Raw genomic sequence first — 15,187 nt, forward strand, 5'->3', positions numbered from 1 at the left:
GTTTATTTTTGTGTATGGTGTAAGAAAGTGGTCCAATTTCATTCTTTTGCATGTTGCTGTCCAGTTTTCCCTGCACCATTTGTTGGGGAGACTGAGTCCCCCCACCCCATTGGATATTCTTTCCTGGTTTGTTGAAGATTAGTTGACCATGTAGTTGTGGATCCATTTCTGAGTTCTCTATTCCGTCCCATTGGTCCTATGTGTCTGTTTCTGTGCCAGTACCATACTGTCTTGATGACTACAGTTTTGTAATACAACTTGAAGTACAGAACTGTGATGCCTCCAGCTTTGGTTTTCTTTTTCAACATCACTGTGGCTATTTGGGGTCTTTTGTGGTTCCATACAAATTTTAGGATTGCTTGTTCTAGCTCTATGAAAAATGCTGATGGTATTTTGATAGGGATAGCATTGAATATGTAGATTGCTTTGCTCATTTTAACAATTTATATTCTTCCAATCCATGAGCATGGATATTTTTCCATTTCTTTATGTCTTCCTCAATTTCTTTCATGAGTGTTCTCTAATTTTCATAGAACAGATCTTTACCTCTTCGGTTAGGTTTATTCCTAGGTATCTTATTGTTTTTTTGTGCAACTGTAAATGGGATTGATTCCTTAATTTCTCTTTCTTCTGACTCATTGTTAGTGTATAGAAATGCAAGTCATTTCTCCGTAGTGATTTTATGTCTCATGACGCTACTGAATTTGTTTAATGGTACTAGTAATTTTCTGGTGGAGTCTTTGGCTTTTCTACACAGAGTATTGTGTCATCTGTGAAGTTAAGAGTTTGACTTCTTCTTGGCCAATTGGAATGCCTTTTGTTTATTTTGTTTGATTGCTAAGGCGAGGACTTCTAGTTCTATGTTGAACAACAGTGGTGAGAGCGGACATCCCTGTCATGTTCCTGATCTTAGGGGAAAAGCTCTCCGTGTTTCCCCATTGAGAATGATATTTGCTGTGGGCTTTTCATATATGGCTTTTATGATACTGAGGTATACTCCGTCTATTCCTACACTGTGGAGAGTTTTAATCAGGAAAGGATGCTGTATTCTGTCAAATGCTTTTTCTGCATCTATTGGGAGGACCTCATGGTTCTTCTTTCTTTTATTAATGTGATATATCATGCTGATTGATTTGCAAATGTTGAACCACCCTTGCAGCCCAGGAATAAATCCCACTTGGTTGTGGTGAGTAATCATTTTAATGTACTGTTGGGTCCTATAGGCCAATATCTTGGTGAGAATTTTGGCATCCATATCCATCAGGTATTTTGGTCTATAATTCTCCTTTTTGGTGGGGTCTTTCGTTTTGGGATCAAGGTAATGCTGCCCTCATAGAATGAGTTTGGAAGTTTTCCTTACATTTCTTTCTTTTTCTTTCTTTCTTTCTTTCTTTCTTCCTTTTCTTTTCTTTTCTATTTTTTGAAACAGCTTCAGAGAAATAGGTAACTCGTTCCTTAAGTGTTTGGTAGAATTGCCCCAGGAAACCATCTGGCCCTGGACTCTTGTTTGTTGAGAGATTTTTGATTACTGACTCAATTCCTTTGTTAGTTATGGGTTTGTTCAGATCCTATATTTCTTCCTGTTTCAGTTTTGGTAGTTTATATGTTTCCAGGAATGTATCCATTTCTTTTAGATTGCTTAAGTTTTTAAGCAGTATATGGTAATATAGTTGTTCATAATTATTTGCAATTGTTTGGTGTTGGTTGTGGTCTCTCCTCTTTTGTTCATTATTTTTTAAAAGATTTTATTTATTTTTTCATGAGAGACACACAGAGAGAGGTAGAGACATAGGCAGAGGGAAAAACTGGCTCCCTCCAGGGAGCCTGATGAAGGACTCGATCCCAGGACCCTGGGATCATGAACTTAGCCAAAGGCAGATACTCAATCACTGAGCCACCCAGGCACCCCTTTCATGATTTTCTAAAATTTGGATCCTTTATCTATCTCTGTTTTTTATAAGTCTGGCTGGTGGTTTATCGATCTTATTATTTCTCTCAAAGAACCAGCTTCTAATTTCATTGATCTGTTCTACTGTTTTTTTTTCTTAATTTCTATATCATTGATTTCTGCAATAATATTTATTATTTCTCTTCTCCTGATGAATTTAGGCTCTATTTCCAGTTCTTTTCCCAGCTCCTTATGTATAAAATTAAACTGTGTATTTGAAACTTTTCTTGTTTCTTGAGAAAGGCATGTATTATCATATACTTCCCTCTTAGGACCACCTTTGCTGTATCCCAAGGGTTATGAACTGTCATATTTTTACTTTAATTAGTTTCCATTTATTTTTTAGATTCTTCTTTCATTTCCTGGCTTACCCATCCATTCTTTAATAGGATTCTCCTCCTACTCCTCCAAGTACTTGTGGTTCTTCCAAATTTTGTCTTGTAGTTGAGTTCAAGTTTTAAAGCACTGTGGTCTGAAAATATGCATGGAATATTCTCAGTCTTTTTGTACCATTTGAGAGCTGATTTGTGACCCAGTGTATGACCTCTCTGGAGAATGTTCTGTCTGCACTAGAGAAGAATGTGTATTCTGTTGCTTTAGGATGAAATGCTCTGAATATACCTCTGAAATCCATTAGGTCCCAGGTGTCATTCAAAGCCGTTGTTTATTTCTTGATCTTCAGCTTAAGTGGTCTGTCCATTACTGTGAGTGGGGTGTTAAAGTCCCCTGGTGTTATTGTATTATTGTGTTTATTTTTGTTATTAAATTGTTTATATAATTGGCTGCTCCCAGTTTAGGGGCATAGATTTTTATAATTGTTAGATATTCTTCTTGGGTAGACCCTTTGATTATGATATAGTGTCCTTTTTCCTGTCTTATTACAGTCTTTTGTTTAAAATCTAATTTGTCCAAGATAAGCATGGCTCCCCAGCTTTCTTTTGATGCCCATTAGTATGGTAAATGGCTCACTTTCATTCTGGAAGTGTCTTTGGGTCTAAAATGAGTCTCTTATAGACAGCATATTGATGGGTCTTGCTTTTTTTTTTTTCAATCTGATACCCTCTCTCCTTTGATAGGCTCATTTAGTCCATTTATATTCAGAGTAATTATTGAACGATAAGGATTTAGTGCCATTGTATTACCTCTAAAGTTGCTGTTTCTGTAGATTGTCTCTCTTTCTCTTCTTGTTACTTTTGGTATGTCTCTTTGCTCAAAGGATCCCTTTTAATATTTCTTGCGGGGCTGGTTTAGGATTCAAATTCCTTTAGTTTTTGTTTGTCCTGGGAACTCTTTATCTCTCATTCTATTCTGAATGACAGGCTTACCAGATAAAGTATTCCTGGCTGCATATTTTTCGCAATTTAGCACTTTGAATATATCATGCCAGTCCTTTATGGCTTGCTAGGTCTGTGGATAGGTCTGCTGCCAACCTTCTGTTTCTACCCTTTTAGGTTAAGGATCTCTTGCCGCTAGCTGCTTTTCTGTTTGTCACTGAAATTTGTAAGCTTTACTATTATATATTGAGATGTTGACCTATTTTTTATTGATTTTGAGGGGGATTTGCTGTGCCTCCTGGATTTGAATACCTGTTTCCTTCCCCAGATTACGGAAGTTTTCCCCTATAATTTGTTCAAATAAACCTTTTTGCCTCCCCCTCTCTTCATCCTCTGTCACCCCTATTATCTGGATATTATGTTGCTTTACGGAATCACTGACATCATGATGTCCCCCTTCATGATCCATTAGTTACCTTTCTCTCTTCAGCTTCCTCATTCTCCATCATTTTGTCTCCTATGTCATTGATTCTCCCTTCGGTCTTCTTTATCCTTGTTGTTAGTGCCTCCATATTTGACTACATCTCAGTAATAGTATTTTTATTTTTGGCTTGATTGGATTTTTAGTTCTCTTATTTATCCAGAAAATGAATCTCTAGATCTTCTATGCTCTTTTCAAGCTCAGCTAGTATCTTGTTTTATTTTATTATTTATTTATTTTTCCATTTGAAAGTAGTCATTTATTAACTGATCAGATTACAAAATAATCATGGCATTCTTCATTCCGCTGCGTGGAGAAGATAATTTGAAGGGCCATAAAAAGTTGTTCACTTCTTTGAAACGTTTTCCAGCGGTATAGATCTCATGAATCAGATCCTCCAGGCACATGATGCCATATTTACCAAGAGATCGGGCAGTCAATGTGTTATCTGTCAGGGCAATTCACTTCTTGTTGATCTTGCCATAACCACGCTTGTAGATCAATTCATTCAATTCATTCACTGACATCAGATTTGGGTACACCCATGCTATATATGGTTCCACAATCCTTAGCATGATAACTGAAGCCTTGTTGAGTTTAACAAAGGTTCCATTGAAGATCTGGCAAAGGCGAAGAAGCTGCAACACCTTTCAAACCTTTGGGCCCATACCATTGATACCTCTGATCCTGATGACAAATGCCAAATTGGGTTCTGCAGGGACATAGAAGTTGTCAGCTTTTCTCCCCATTCTTGCCATGTGAATCTCAGTTCTGTATATCTGCCTGTATTCCTTGTGGTAATGCTTAGCTTTTTCATAGTTAAGCTTCCTCCTTGTCTTTCGAAGCATCTTTTGGGCAAACTTCTTTCTCAGATTGTTGATCTTCAACTCTGAGAAATTCCTTTGCTTTTTCTTAAGGGTTTCTGGCACAATAGGAACCTTCTTCTTCTTCTCTTTTGCACCCTCCATGGTTCCAGCCAGAAAAGAGCTAATTGTTGTTTTAAATTCCAGTTTAGCTATATTACTTGTATCTGTATTGATTAAATCCCTGGCAGTGAGTGCTACCTCCACTTTTTTTTTCTTTTATATATTTTTTCCTCAACTTCGATTTGCCAACATATAGCATAACACATAACACCCAGTGCTCATTCCATCAAATGCCCACATCAGTGCCTGTCACCCAGTCACCACATCCCTCCGCCCACTTCCCCTTCCAACACCCCTTGTTAATTTCCCAGAGTTAGGTGTATCTCATGTTTTGTCACCCTCACTGATATTTCCCACTCATTTTCTCTCCTTTCCCTTTGTTCCCTTTCACTATTTTTTATATTCCCCAAATGAATGAGACCCTATAATGTTTGTCCTTCTCCGATTGACTTACTTCACCCAGCATAATACCCTCCAATTCCATCCATGTCAAAGCAAATGGTGGGTATTTGTTATCTCTAATGGCTGAGTAATACTCCATTGTATACATAGACCACATATTCTTTATCCATTCATCTTTTGATGGACACCGAGGTTCCTTCCACAGTTTGGCTATTGTGGACATTGCTGCTATAAACATTGGGGTGCAGGTGTCCCCGCATTTCACTGCATCTGTGTCTTTGGGGTAATTCCCCAGCAGTGCAATTGCTGGGTCATAGGGCAGTTCAGTTTTTAACTCTTTCAGGAACCTCCACACAGTTTTCCAGAGTGGCTGTACCAGTTCACATTCCCACCAACAGCACAAGAGGGTTCCCCTTTCTCCACATTCTCTCCATCATTTGTTGTTTCCTGACTTGTTAATTTTCACCGTTCTCACTAGTGTGAGGTGGTATCTCATTGTGGTTTTGATTTGTATTTCCCTGATGGCAAGTGATGTGCAGCATTTTCTCATGTGCTTGTTGGCCATGTCTGTGTCTTCTTTGGTGAAATTTCTGTTCATGTCTTTTGCCCATTTCATGATTAGATTGTTCGTTTCTTTGGTGTTGAGTTTAATAATTTCTTTATAGATCTTGGATACTAGCCTTTCATCTGATATGTCATTTAAATATCTTCTCCCATTCTGTAGGTTGTCTTTTCATTTTGTTGACTGTTTATTTTGCTGTGCAGAAGCTTTTTATCTTGATTAAGTCCCAATAGTTAGTTCATTGTTGCTTTTGTTTCCCTAGCTTTCATAGATATATCTTGCAAGAAGTTGCTGTGGCCAAGTTCGAAAAAGGTGTTGACTGTCTTCTCCTCTAGCATTTTTTTTTAAAGATTTTGTTTATTTATTCATAGAGACACAGAGAGGGAGCGAGGCAGAGACACAGGCAGAGGGAGAAGCAGGCTCCATACAGGAAGCCTGACGTGGGACTCGATCCCAGGTCCCCAGGATCACACCCCAGGCTGCAGGCAGTGTTAAACGGCACCTACGGGGCTGCCCTCCTCTAGGATTTTGATGGATTCTTGTCTCATGTTTATATCTTTCATCCATTTGGAGTTTATCTTTGCGTATGATGTTAGAGAACAGTCTAGTTTCATTCTTCTGCACGTGGCTGTCCAATTTTCCCAGCACCACTTATTGAATAGATTGTCCTTTTTGCAGTGGATAGTCTTTCCCGCTTTGTCGAATATTAGTTGATCATAGAGTTGAGGGCCCATTTCTGGGTTCTCTATTCTGTTCCATTGATCTATGTGTCTGTTTTTTGTGCCAGTACCACACTGTCTTGATGATCACAGCTCTGTAGCACAACTTGAAATCCAGCATTGTGATGCCCCCAGCTCTGGTTTTCTTTTTCAATATTACCTGGCTACTCGGGGTCTTTTCTGATTCCACACAAATCTTAAGATGATTTGTTCCAACTCTCTGAAGAAAGTCCATGGTATTTTGATAGGGATTGCATTGAACATGTAAATTTCCCTCAGTAGCATTTGACATTTTCACAATGTTAATTCTTCCAATCCATGAGCATGGAATATGTTTCTATCTCTTTGTGTCTTCCTCAATTTCTTTCAGAGTGTTCTGTAGTTTTTAGGGTATAGGTCCTATACCCCTTTGGTGAGGTTTATTCCTAGGTATCTTATGCATTTGGGTGCAATTGTAAATGGGATTGACTCCTTAATTTCTCTTTCTTCAGTCTCACTGTTAGTGTATAGAAATGCCACTGAATTCTGGGCATTGATTTTGCATCCGGCACACTGCCAAATTGCTGATTGAGTTCTAGCTATCTTGGGGTAGAATCTTTTGGGTTCTCTACATACAGTATCATGTCATCTGCAAAGAGGGATAGTTTGACTTCTTTGCCAATTTGAATGCCTTTTATTTATTTTTGTTGTCTGATTGCTGAGACTAGAACTTCTAGTATTATGTTGAACAGCAGTGGTGAGAGCAGACATCCCTGTCATGTTCCAGATCTTAGAGGAAAGGCTCTGAGTTTTTCCCCATTGAGAATGACATTTGCTCTGGGCTTTTCATAGAGGGCTTTTAAGATGCTGAGGAATGTTCCCTCTGTCCCTACACTCTAAAGAGTCTTGATCAGGAATGGAGTCTGTATTTTGTCAAATGCTTTCTCTGCATCTATTGAAAGAGTCATATGGTTCTTGTTTTTTCTCTTGTTGATATGATCTGTCATGTTGATTGCTTTACAAGTGTTGAAGCAGCCTTGCATCCCATGGATAAATCCCACTTGGTCATGGTGAATAATCTTCTTAATGTGTTGTTGGATCCTGTTGGCTAGTATCTTGGAGAGAATTTTTGCATGTATGTTCATCAGGGATATTGGTCTATAATTCTCCTTTTTGGTGGGGACTTTGTCTGGTTTTGGAATTAAGGTGATGCTGGCCTCATAAAAACAAGTTTGGAAGTACTCCATCCCATTCTTTCAGATCAGCTTTAGTAGAATAGGTATTGTTTCTTCTTTAAACGTTTGATAGAATTCCCCTGGGAAGAAGCCATCTGGCCCTGGACTTTTGTGTCTTGGGAGGTTTTTGATGACTGCTTCAATTTCCTCCCTGGTTATTGGCCTGTTCAGGTTTTCTATTTCTTCCAGTTCCAGTTTTGGTAGTTTGTGGTTTTCCAGAAATGCATCAATTTCTCCTAGATTGCCTAATTTATTGGTGTATAGTTGCTCATAATACATTTTTAAGATCATTTGTATTTCCTTTGTATTGCTTGTGATCTCTCCTTTTTCATTCATGATTTTATTAATTAGAGTCTTTTTTCTTTTTAATAAGGCTGGCTAATGGTTTGTGTATCTTATTAATTCTTTCAAAGAGCCAACTCCTGGTTTTGTTATCTGTTCTACAGTTCTGGTCTCTAATTCATTGAGTTCTGCTCAGATATTTATTAACTCTCTTCTTCTGCTGGGTGTAGGTTTTTTTTTTAAGATTTTATTTATTTATTCATGAGAAACACACACACACACACAGAGCAAGCTAGAGAGAGACAGGCAGAGGGAGAAGCAGGCTCCATGCAGACTGCCTGACGTGGAACTCGATCCCGGGTCTCCAGGATCACGCCCTGGGCTGAAGGTGGTGCTAAACCACTGGGCCACTGGGGCTGCCCTTGGTGTAGGTTTTATTTGCTGTTCTTTCTCCAGTTCCTTTAGGTGTGAGGTCTACTTGTGTATTTGAGTTTTTTCCAGTGTTTTGAATGATGCTTGTATTGTGATGTATTTCCCTCTCAGGACTGCTTTTGCTATATCCCAAAGATTTTGAACAGTTGTATCATCATTCTCATTAGTTTCCATGAATCTTTTTAATTCTTCTCTAATTTCCTGGTTGACCCTTTCATCTTTTAGCAGGCTGGTCTTTAACCTCCATGTGTTTGAGTTTCTTCCAAATTTCTTCTTTTGATTGAGTTCAAGTTTCAAAGCATTGTGGTCTGAAAATATGCAGGGGACAATCCCAGTCTCCTGGTATTGGTTGAGACCTCATTTGTGACCCAGTATGTGGTCTATTCTGGAGAAAGTTCCATGTGCACTTGAGAAGAATGTGTATTCAGTTGCATTCAGATGCAAAGTTCTGTGTATATCTGTGAAATCCATCTGTTCCAGTGTATCATTTAAAGCCCTTGTTTCTTTCATGATGTTGTTCTTAGAATATTTGTCATTTGCAGAAAGTGCTGTGTTGAAGTCTCCCAGTATTAGTGTATTATCTAAGCACGTCTTTATTTTGGTTATTAATTGATTGATATCCTTGGCAGCTCCCACATTAGGGGCGTAAATATTCATGATTGTTAGGTCCTCCTTTTGGATCGATCCTTTAAGTATGATATAGTGTCCTTCTTCATCTCTTACTACAATCTTTGGGATAAACTTTAATTTATCTGATATGAGGATTGCTACCCCTGCTTTCATTTGAGGACACTTCAATGGTAAATGGTTCTCCACCCTTTCATTTTCAGCCTGGAGGTGTCCTTAGGTCTAAAATGCGTCTCTTGTAGACAGCAAATTGATGGATCTTGCTTTTTTATCCAGTCTGAAACCCTGCAATTTTGATGGGATCATTAAGCCTATTCATGTTCAGAGTTACTATTGAAAGGTATGAATTTAGTGTCATCATAATACCTATTCAGTCCCTGTTTTTGTGAATTATTTATTTGGGCTTCATCTTTCTTTTACAGCATCCCCCTTAATACTTCTTGCAGAGCTGGTTTGGTGGCTGTATGTTCTTCTCATTTAGGACCCTGAATAGATCCTGCCAGCCCTTTCTGCCCTGGCAGTTCTCTATGGAGATGTCTGCTGTTAATCTAATATTTCTGCACATATAAGTTAGGGATCTCTTGTCTCTTGCTGCTCTAAGGATTTTCTCTTTATCTTTGGAATTTGCTAGTTTCACTATTAAATGTAAAGGTGTTGAATAATTTTTATTGCTTTTAAGGGGGGACCTCTTTATCTCCTTGATCTGAATGCCTGTTTCCCTCCCCAGATTAGGAAAGTTCTCAGCTATGATTTTTTCAAATATGCTTTCTGGTCCTCTGTCCCTCTTGGCGACCTGTGGAACACCAATTAAAGATAGATTTTTCCTTCTGAGGCTGTCATTTATTTCCCTTAACCTTTCCTCATGGTCTTTTCATTGTTTTTCTCTTTTTTTCCTTCCTTGCCATCAACTTGTCTTCTATGTCACTCACTCGTTCTTCTACCTCATTAACCCTCATCACTAGGACCTCCAGTTTGGATTGCATCTCATTTAATTGATTTTTAATTTCTGCCTGATTAGATCTAAGATCTGCAGTCATGAAGTTTCTTGACTCCTTTATGTTTTTTTCCAGAGCCACCAGTAGCTTTATATTGTACTTCTGAATTGGCTTTCTGGCATTGTTCTGTAATCCAAATTCTGTAACTCTGTGGCAGAGAGTACTGTTTCTGATTCTTTTTTTTGTGGTGAATTCTTCCTTCTAGTCATTTTGCTCAGTGCAGAGTGACTTAAAACAAATTGTACTGGAAAAGGGAAGAAAAGAAGAAAAATGAAAAAAAAAAAGAGGGATATCTTCTGGTTCTATATACTGTAAATCTCTCGACTTCCCCCTGGAGCTTTCTGGCACTGCTTGGTAAGAACTTGCTCTTCCCCTGTCCTTCCAGCTGGTCTTCTGGGGGAGGGGCCTCCTGTGCTGATTCTCAGGTGTGTGTACATGTGGGAGCTGCCCCACCCCCTGCCAGGTGCATGATTCAGTGGGAGCTGTTTATCCTGTGAGTCCCCTGTTCCCTGGTGGCCTGAATCCGTCCCAGGCACAGGGTGACACCGGGAGGAACAACATCACTTGCAGCAGCCAGCTCTCCAGCTCTGGAGTTAGCTCCCACAGTAATTACTTCAGTGTCCCAGTGCACCCTGGCCTGGATTCTCCTGGGGCAGCAGGCGTGCTGATCTGCACAGCTTGGGGGTGCCCAGCGGCAGGAGAGTCCCGGCTGTCCTGTGCCCTCCCTACCTCCGCCTGTCCCAGGGAAGCGCAGGATCCTGGGCTACGTCCCCCGGCACCCAGGGATCCGAAGCCTGTGCTGCTGGAATTGCGCTCCTGGGGCACAGCTCCCAAAGGCAGTAGGGCGCAGCCCCCTCCACCCGGAGCATCCGCCTGAGCTTCTCCCGAGGCCTCACTGGGTGTGCACTCCAGCCCTTTACCGAGCTCGGCCCACAGTCTGTGTCGCGCTCTCCCCCAGGGTGCTCTTCCTCTGTTAGGGACTCCGGAAGACTGGAGGCTCCACTACCCCTGCTGTGAATCTGCTATATTTCCCTGGTAAGTGCCTTTCTGTCCAGGAAGAATCTGGTGTGGATTTTTAAAGTTACTGCTTCTCCAGGACTGGGCTTTCCTGTCCTGGAGGCTTTCGCAGCCCTGCCTTAGCCTGGCTTCTGCGGGGGGGGGGGAGCTCCCGGGGCTCCCCCACTTGATTCTTTTTTATATTTTTTATAATACAAATTTTAAAGAATTAGGAATACTGTAATCATAGATATGGCCACAGAGTTTCTTTAAGTCTTATCTTTTTTTGTATGAGGAAATGGTAATAAAATTAATTATAAGAAAACTAATTTTAATTTTAGAATTCAAATAATGTATTAATTCAAGATGGTTGTATCTTCTTTTGCTGTCTCTCCTTTCCTCCACAAATGAATATTAATCAATAATGTTGTCTTCCCTATTTCCCTTTTTTTTGTTTTTGTTTTTTAAATATTATTTATTTATTAGAGTGAGAGAGTGAGAGCACAAGCAGATGGAGGGGCAGAGGGAAAGGGAGAAGCAGACTCCCTGCTGAGGAGGGAGCTCAATGGCGGGTCTCCATCCCAGAACCCTGGGATCATGATATGAGCTGAAGACACTCAATTGATTGAGCCATCCAAGCACCCCTGTATCATTCATAACTATAATATTCTGTCCCTTACCCAATGTTTGTTTTCATTTTAGATTTTCATTGGTTAAAAATATCAAACACTGCTTAAGTTCCATGTCCATGTCCTTGTTTCTTTAGTAATTTCCAAAAAACTTTTACTAAGTTCTTACATGTTCAAAATTGTTGGTATTCTCTCTTTATACTCAAAGAAATGCTTAGCTGAATATAAAATCAGCTTTGGGAACTTAGCTATCCTGTGTATCTTATAAGTGTTGCTCCTTTATTTCCTGACCATAGAGATGCTTGTTCCATCGTCTTTTTCCATTGTAAATTTTTGTCTGGCTGATGAAAGAACCTTTCTTTATCATTGAAACCTAAAAATTTTTGAACATAAATATCAATGTTAACTATTCTGAATCAGATTTTTTGGTGTGTGGTATGCTGTTTCCATGTGTAGATTCAATTATTTTCTGTTTTGAATTATAGTTTAAAATATTCATTCTGTTCCATTTTTATCTTCCTCTTTGGAGACTTCATTAGTGCAGGGATTCGTTCTCTTTGCCTGCTTTATATATTTATTTCCTTTCTAATTATTTTTCTTTTTGATATTTATCTTCTATAGCCCTAGAATTTTTCATGATATATTAATTTCCTAAGGCTACTATAACAAACTTCTTGTCTCAAAACAACAAATTTATTCTCTCAAAGTTCTGGAGGCCAAGAGTCTAAAATCAAGGTGTCAGCAAGATTATGCTGCATCTGAAGACTCTAGGATAGAATCGTTCCTTCCCTTTTCCTTGTTTCTGGTGGCACCCAGAAGCCATTGGTATTCTTTGACTTTTATCTGCCTCACTCCAATCTCTGCCTCTGTTTTCATGTGGACTTTTTCTCTGTGTGTCTCAGTGTTATCTCATTTTCTTATAGGGATACCAGGCGGTATATATATGGCCTGTCCTAATCCAGTGTGCTTTTCATCTCAAGATCTTTAATTAATTACTTTTTCAAAGACCTTATTTCTAAATGAGATCATATTGACATGTGCCAGAGTTAGGACTTAAACGTGTGTTTTGAAGGGATACAATTCAACGCACTATTTTTGGTGTCTATGTCCTCTGTTTTCTTCCAGTTAAAAAAAAAAAAAAGCTTTCTATTTGGAAATAATTTCAAATGTAGAGAAAAATTTTAGTGAGTATACAAAAACTCCCATGATTTCATTCAGCAGTTCAAGGTATTGTTCAGTTAATCCATTATGTTGTTAGTTCCTTTCTCATTCTAATCTTTATTCTTATAGTTGAAAATTTTTGTTTTTCTTCAATTTTTCCTCCACCTATATCAGTCAGCAAACTTCTATAAGTAAAAGTTCTACCTATTTATGTATGTACATATGTATGTATGTATGTATGTATTTACCTAGTCATTAACAAGATGGATTCATGTATTTCAGTTCTTAAAATTTAAAATATTCATTTTTCAATACCATTTTTATTCCAGACTCAAATTATACTAGATTTGTCCAGTAAGAATTCCTATATACTGGCTCCCTTTTCCTTTTAACATGCTCTAATCGCTTGTTTTTTAAAACTTTTAACACTTTTTAACATATGACTTAATATGTTTTGGATCATTTTGCATTTCCTGCCTCAGCCATTGAATCATTTCTTTTGCTGAGGAAATTTGGTTTATTTTAGTGGAATATATAATTAGAAATCTATACTTAGGTACTCAAGGTGGTCATTGCTACTGGAGTATCATCTTTGCTTCTAGGCCCTTTCAGTAGACAGAGTAAAGAAATGTGTGCATTCATGTGTATGCATTTGTGCATTTGTGTGTGTATGTGCACCTATAATCTATATATATATATATATGTATTGTAATATACATATATATGATATGCACAACATGTATGTATAACTTCTAGAATCAATCTATCTATGAGGATATTAGACATCATTAGTTCTTTTTTTAAAAAGATTATTTATTTATTTATTTATTTATGACAGATACAGAGAGAGAGAATGAGAGAGAGAGAGGCAGAGACACAGGCAGAGGGAGAAGCAGGCTCCATGTAGGGAGCCCGACGTGGGACTCGATCCCGGTGTCCAGGATCCCACTGCGGGCTGAAGGCAGCGCTAAACCGCTGGGCCACCAGGGCTGCCTGACATCATTAGTTCTTACTGAATCTCCAAATCCAATCATCTCCATTGTTTTCCTTGCCTTCCCCCATTCTATGTTGATATTTTCCTCTTCCACAGTGAGAATACTGATCCTAACATTGGAGCACTAAAAGCATTTCATTTTCTCAATTTAAATGTAGACCTAAATAACCTCAGAATTGTTTCACCCATGTAACAATAAAAAATATCTATAAAAAACCCCAATCTTTGTGTGTGTTCCTTTTCATCTCCCTACCCCCAATTGAAGAGATATAATTAAATAGCATGTTAAATTTTTTGAATTTTTACTTTATTTCTGGTATTATTATGTTATTCATGTGAAATTGAGTTGTATATATTTTTTTGGTTTGCTCCCAGTTTTATTCTTAATTCATGTTTTTGTTCCATCACCTCCTGATGATAGTGAACTTAAATTAATGATCATAAAGATTGTCACTGGACTTGAGAACAGGATGGAGGACGTGAATGAGACCCTTAACACAGAGATAAAGCATAACATAGAAATAAAGAATTCAATAAAGGAATGCAAAACACATTTGACAGAATGAAGAGCAGGTTGGAAAACACAACGACAAATTTATGACCTGGAAAACAGAGTAATGGAAAGTAATCAAGCTGAACAAAAGAGAGAAAAGAATTGGGGTGCCTGGTTGGCTCAGTCAGTTAAGCATTTGGCTCTTGATTTCAGCTCAGGTCATGAACTCAGGTTGTAGGATCAAGCCCCACATGGGGCACTGAGTGGGGAGTCTACTTGAGTTTCTCTCCCTCACTCTGTCCCTCCCCCTCTCTAAAATAAGCAAATAAAACTTTTTTAAAAAGAGAAAAGGATTATGTAAAACAAGAATATACTTAAGGAAGTCTGTTTTCATCAAAAGTCCCAGAAGAAGAGAAAAAAGGGGGAAGAAAATTTATTTGAAGAATAGCTGAAAACTTCCCTAATTGGGGGATGAAAACAGGATCCAGATCCAGGAGGCACAGAGAACTCCCATCAAAATCAAAAGCAGAGCCACACCAAGACAAATTGTAATTAAATTGGCAAAATATAATGTTAAGGGAAAAAAAATATTTAAAACCCATAAGGCTAGGTGGGGATTTTTCAGCAGAAATATTCCAAGCCAGAAGGAAGTGACATGGTGAATGGGAAAAAAAAAAATCTGCAACCAGGAATACCCTGTCCAGAAAGGCTGTCATTCAGAATGGAGGGAGAAATAGTTTCCCAAAGAAACAAAAAATGAAAAAATTTATGATCACTAAGCCAGTACTTGTAAGAGATATTAAAAGGGACTCTGAGTGGAAAGGAGAAATCAATAGGGATAGTAATGAAGGTAGGAAATACAAAAGCAGTAAAAATAAATATTTCTTTAAAACTAGGCACAAAACTCACCAAATAAAAAGATATAAAATATAATAACATATATATACCTAAAGCATAGGTTTCATTTTTTGTTTTGTTTTGTTTTGTTTTACAAACCAACCATTTTCCTTTTTATTAGAGATAAAAACAGCAAAGTCCCATGTACTCATCCC

At 38.3% G+C, this 15,187-nt stretch overlaps 1 pseudogene; it reads right to left on the minus strand.

Annotated features, from left to right (window-relative positions):
• Nucleotides 1-3,978: 3,978 nt before the first annotated feature.
• Nucleotides 3,979-4,671, minus strand: LOC112915846 (large ribosomal subunit protein uL30 pseudogene; annotated as a pseudogene).
• Nucleotides 4,672-15,187: the final 10,516 nt, after the last annotated feature.

The sequence above is a fragment of the Vulpes vulpes genome, chromosome 11 (assembly GCF_048418805.1).
Source record: "Vulpes vulpes isolate BD-2025 chromosome 11, VulVul3, whole genome shotgun sequence".
NCBI lineage: Eukaryota > Metazoa > Chordata > Mammalia > Carnivora > Canidae > Vulpes > Vulpes vulpes.